The sequence below is a fragment of the Triticum aestivum genome, chromosome 1A (genome assembly GCF_018294505.1).
Source record: "Triticum aestivum cultivar Chinese Spring chromosome 1A, IWGSC CS RefSeq v2.1, whole genome shotgun sequence".
NCBI lineage: Eukaryota > Viridiplantae > Streptophyta > Magnoliopsida > Poales > Poaceae > Triticum > Triticum aestivum.
In genome coordinates, this window is record NC_057794.1 from 324838178 (window position 1) to 324844164 (window position 5987).

Here is a 5987-nt window from a genome sequence, read left to right on the forward strand (position 1 = left end):
ACCTTTACCTGCTATCCTACTGCTTAGTATAGGATGCTAGTGTTCCATCAGTGACCCTACACTCTTGTCCGTCTGCCATGCTATACTATTGGGTTGTGATCACTTCGGGAGGTGATCACGGGCATATACTATGTACTTTACACTATTGCATTACCTGTGATACTGTTCGGAGATGGGGGCTGAAAGGACAGGTGGCTCCATCCCGGTAGAGGTGGGCCTGGGTTCCCGACGGCCCCCGACTGTTACTTTGTGGTGGAGCGGCAGGGCAGGTTGAGACCACCTAGGAGAGAGGTGGGCCTGGCCCTGGTCGGCGTTCGCGGATACTTAACACGCTTAACGAGATCTTGGTATTTGATCTGAGTTGGGTCGTTGACCTTATACGCACTAACCATCTACGTGGGAGTAGTTATGGGTATCCCGGCGTCGTGGTATCAGCCGAAGCATTTCGTGATGTCAGCGACGGAGCGGCGCGCGCCGGATTGGACTGGAACGCCTGCTAGGCTAGGTCTGCTTTTGGCCGCCCTCGCAACATGCAGGTGTGCTAAGGGCGATGGGCCCAGACCCCTGTGCGCTTAGGTTTAGACCGGCGTGCTGACCTCTCTCTTATGCCTAGGTGGGGCTGCGACGTGTTGATTTTCCGCGGTCGGGCATGACCCAGGAAAGTGTGTCCGGCCAAATGGGATCAAGCGTGTTGGGTTATGTGGTGCACCCCTGCAGGGAAGTTAAATCTATTCGAATAGCCGTGATCTTCGGTAACAGGATGACTTGGAGTTGTACCTTGACCTTATGATAACTAGAACTGGATACTTAATAAAACACACCCTTCCAAGTGCCAGATATAACCCGGTGGTCGCTCTCTCTCAGGGTTACGAGGAGGGGATCGCCGGGTAGGATTATGCTATGCGATGTTACTTGGAGGACTTCAACCTACCCTCTTCTACCTGTTGCAAGACGGGGGTGACCAGAAGCGTAGTCTTCGATAAGACTAGCTATCCCCCTCTTATTCTGGCATTCTGCAGTTCAGTCCACTGATATGGCCCTTTACACATATATCCATGCATATGTAGTGTAGCTCCTTACTTGCGAGTACTTTGGATGAGTACTCACGGTTGCCTTGATCCCCCTTTTCCTCCCTTTCCTTACCCGGTTGCTGCGACCAGACGATGGAGCCCAGGAGCCAGACGCCACCGTCGATGACGACTACTACCCCGGAGGTGCCTACTACTACGTGTAGCCCGCTGACGATGACCAGGAGTAGTTAGGAGGATCCCAGGCAGGAGGCCTGCGCCTCTTTCGATCTGTATCCCAGTTTGTGCTAGCCTTCTTAAGGCTAACTCGTTTAACTTATGTCTGTACTCAGATATTGTTGCTTCCGCTGACTCGTCTATGATCGAGCACTTGTATTCGAGCCCTCGAGGCCCCTGGCTTGTATTATGATGCTTGTATGACTTATTTATGTTTTAGAGTTGTGTTGTGATATCTTCCTGTGAGTCCCTGATCTTGATCGTACACATTTGCGTGCATGATTAGTGTACGATTAAATCGGGGGCGTCACAAGTTGGTATCAGAGCCGACTGCCTGTAGGAATCCCCCTTTCCAACTCCTTGGCCGAAGTCGAGTCTAGACATTACAAAACTTTTACTAACATGGCTGCATGCCTTACGGCCCCACGTCGCCATTGGGTGGTACTAGGATCTTTTACTTCTCGACCTTTACTCTGGGATTCTGAACTCTCTTCTATTCGGGTTAAACGATTTTTACTAAAATCTAACTTTAGGTTCTCGAAAATACTTTCTCCCGAAGAGGCCCTTCGGTCCAGATGATCACCGACTGCACCAGAAGATTTCGGAGATACTCTTTGATATTCTCTCGAGACCTTGTGCCCGTTGCTTTTGCAATTCCCGACCACCGATAAACCCTTACAGATAACTACTTACACTTGCCATTCATATGATCATCCCCCATTGATCTTGTTATTACAAGATACCCCGAAGTTTTCTCTATTGTTCCGAGAATACTTTGTGCCTACTGCCTAGCAGTTCTTTGCCACACGAATACCCCTTCAAATAAATCCTCGCACTTGTCGAGTATCCGCTCATCCCTAGTTGTTCTTGTGTTTCACAAAAGTCTTCGAAATGCTATTCGATCCTCCAAAAAAAATCCTTAGCAGCTTATTGCTCTACAAATACTTGTCTGCTTACATTATGGATGCTCCCATATCACTAGCAATATTCACTAGTATCTTTTGACACCGTCATTTTGATCCTATTGCTTCAACATGTGTGCGAATGCACACAATCATCGATCAACCCTTCTAAATTATCTTTTTGGCTCAGACGTCATTTTGAACATGAGCTGGTTCTCAACCAAACTATTTGTCATCAATTGTGCCTCTGGTCTATCCAACTTATCCATCCTTGATCAGAGCGTCTGCTTCTGATCCTTTGTTTTGGAAATCATAATTCCTTTGTTATCTAAGCATCGAATTATTCAGATGTTCCATAATATGATGTCCGTGCGTTCTTTCTTCCTCTGATTGAGTACCGATACTCACACTAGCTCCGTTGTGGATCGCCGATCCATTGTTGGATTTTATCCGACAGTGTCCTTCATATTCAATCACCTTGTGAGTTCTTCCCCTGATACATAGTGCCTCCGGTAAATTGTATCATCTGCTTGGCCAACCATGCTCTACTTTCGAGCTGGTGGTATTTACTATTGAAGTTTGTGGTATATGTTCGTAAGATGCCCTGATGGGTTGAACCTATGCCTTCCTTACTATGTGTGAACTCGGAAGTTTTCACGGGTCATACTCATCTGGTATTTCACCAGGTAAAACTTTCAACACTAATGCCTTTATCAAAGCGAGGAGTGAATGGAAGGTTATACATTGAAGAAGTGGGAGTCGACCTTGAACTTTGTGTTCATGCCCATGGACACGATGTAGATCCTATCCTGGAAGCTTCTTGTAATAATAGCTATTTCCTTGATATAATATCCTTTGGTTTCGTTGAATTGATCCTTTGCAATCATGGTTCCGACCATATGTTCTTCTTTGATCCAATTCCCGGGCAAGTTTAAGCGCTTGTCTTCTGTGGATCAATACCCCAGTCCAACCCTTACTTTGATCTACCGTCGAGTATTACCCCCCTGGTATCTCGAGATTATCACAGAACTTCATAACTTCTTATGAGTTCTCCATCAAGTGCTACCTTCCCACTGATTCCAATTTTTCACGGGCTCTGAGTTATTAAACACTCATAGACACCGATAACTGAACCGAGTCCGCACTGCGGTTCAACAACTCTTCAGTAAGCTTCTATAAGTACGAGTTTGTACCCGATCACGCCATTCCTAGCCTGTTTGGCTATATCGTTGTCGTGATGATTCTAACTGTGCTACCTGGTCCTTCTTCCCAGAGCACAATTTTTTGACGATGAGCTAAGCTTACGTCGATCTTTCCTCATCATATCATTTTGCTTTGGACAGCAAGCTTGCTTTGGAGTTTGTGTCGTACCCTCGGTTCCATTAACCTTTCGCTTCATCATTCCTTTGACTTGATGTCATCGCCGATCAATTACATCTTCGTGGAGCCTCTCGACAAAATTTGTCGTGATCATCATCAACATCTTGACTCCTCCCTGGATATCAATTGAATTCATGATGAGAAATACCATCCTTGCCCTCGATGATTTGTTATGTCATCGACCATTTTAATGCCTCCCCTCCAACACAAACTTGTTCGTGTTCTGTGTTATACCTTGAGTTCCTTGCTATCCAGCCTTTGTTCGTAATTACCTTGGAGTATTACCATCTCTTTTGTCAAGAATGTGGTGAGAATTTCACCACCTCTTAAGAATTCTTGATATAATAATACTTCTCGCCATCTCCGTTCATTCCTTGGACCCCGTATTTGTTTTTTTACTGGAATACCGACAATTGGGCTATGACGTGTGAATTCAAAACTTCTAGCAACCCTATTGCTTTGGAGTGAATGGGCGATAGTTTCATTCTAAGTTTTCCGATAATTGAATCACCATTCTAACATTGGTCGTGCAACCCAGCCCATATTTCGGGTGCACCTTTCAACCAATGTTTAATTATGTATGTTTTCCTCGAGCATACCTCACTATATCATTTAATCTGACAAAGGTTATCTCCTTGTTCAGATAATCATGGAAATCCTTTTTTTAATCCCAATGGAAAGTCGCTGAGTCCATCAGCCACCTCCTCACCCTCTCCTTGATTTAATGATGAACTCTTGTTTTGGAACTCTCTTCCATAGTTCGTTCCCCGAGAGTCTTACAATGTCACCTCGTTAATTTGTGTCGCACCTTTTCTTCTCAGGCATCCTGAGCCTGAGGTATCCCAACACCAATCAGATCTAAATCTCGATCAGATATGATGGTTGGAACATATTTCCAAGAGTTATAACAATGGTCTGTATGTGACCCGGTAAGGTGATGTCGTGCCTAGCACACCTGGCCGGAGGCCCTATTGTTATAGTTTCCGTTTAACAAGGTTATCTATTCTTCCATGAGGATGTGGTTAGACTTATTCTATAAGTTGTTCCTGATGAATCCTTTGAGTATTAAAGTCTGAATTTTTTTAAAAGACCATGTCAATGCTATCTTTAAGCATGTCTATGGTACTCCGATTTTCAACAAAAACATTTGAAGCCCAATGCTAAATGTTTCCTGCTCGATTATCCAAACACCGCTGTATGGGTATGGTCATCAAATTCCTCTCCCCTTACCTAAATGGTTATCCACTCTATATCCTGTCATGGATATCTTGCTCTGCTTGTCCTTGGGAAGGATATGCCCCAGAAATGTGTTTAAACACATTTTTCCTTTCCATTGTTCTGTTTAACCTGGTAATCACCTTTCCTTTCCTTTGGTTTGCTTAACCCTTCTTGTGATCTATATTATATAAGCAGTAGTAATCTTCTGCTTATGTAAAACACGTTAGAGTACAACCGTGCCAGTAAGACCCTGTTTCTACTGTTGATGACATTTCGGTAGCCACCGACGGACGGGAACTTTGCCTATTGGCCCGCCTCGTTCAACGAGCAGGAAAATGGTTCTCTTCGTCCCTCGCCCCTGGTATCGATGTTGTTGCCGACATAACTGACAGGCTACCCTCTGACACGCGTTACTATCATGACCGTGCAAGATGTTGGCCCCCTTCCTACTTTCAACCACATGGTGGGCCCATAACCCACAGTTCCACAGGATCGAAACCTGACTCTCCTGTACACCCCCTGTTCCCAAAGTTATTCCTCTCGCGTGGACTCGTATGTAATTCATGAGCCACCTTCCGATGAGATCATCAATTCTGGCATCGGAAACAATAATTATTCAGTTGCTTGAAACCCCTTTCACCTTCTGACTAGGCATTGAACGATTGCCTGGCTGCCTGAAACTTCTTGTTGGACCTTCCAACTTTACTCTCGATGTGTTCTATTTGTTCAACTCGAGAGGTACTCATATGCTCATTCATGGGTTAATCCCAGGTTATTACCCTTATAGCATTCTGTCGTTTCCGATCTACCCCGTGACCTATTCGTAAGTACGATGGAGTTTCCGAAGAAAGGATGCCGACTTCATCTTAATGACCTGAAGCAGAAAAATGAAGACATCAATGTATTGGATCGACCACTTCGAGAAGAGCAACTATGACCGAGAAGAATCGTTAGAATTTCGTAACTAGATCCCTTCCCCCCTTATAACCGCTCCTAAATCTCGGGACGAGATTTCTTGTAGTGGAGGAGAATTGTGACACCCGGGCAATTAGGCTACAGTAATCCCACGTTAATGATGCCACGTCACCACGGTTACTGTTGTTAATCTCGTGTTAGTTCAAAATAGATTCGAAATTCAAACTTAAAATAAAGTCAAACGGTAAAGATTTTCAAACTTTAATACTAAAATGTTCGAGAGGTGACAAATAATGCGTAGGTATTTCTGGTGGAGGAAACATCTTTT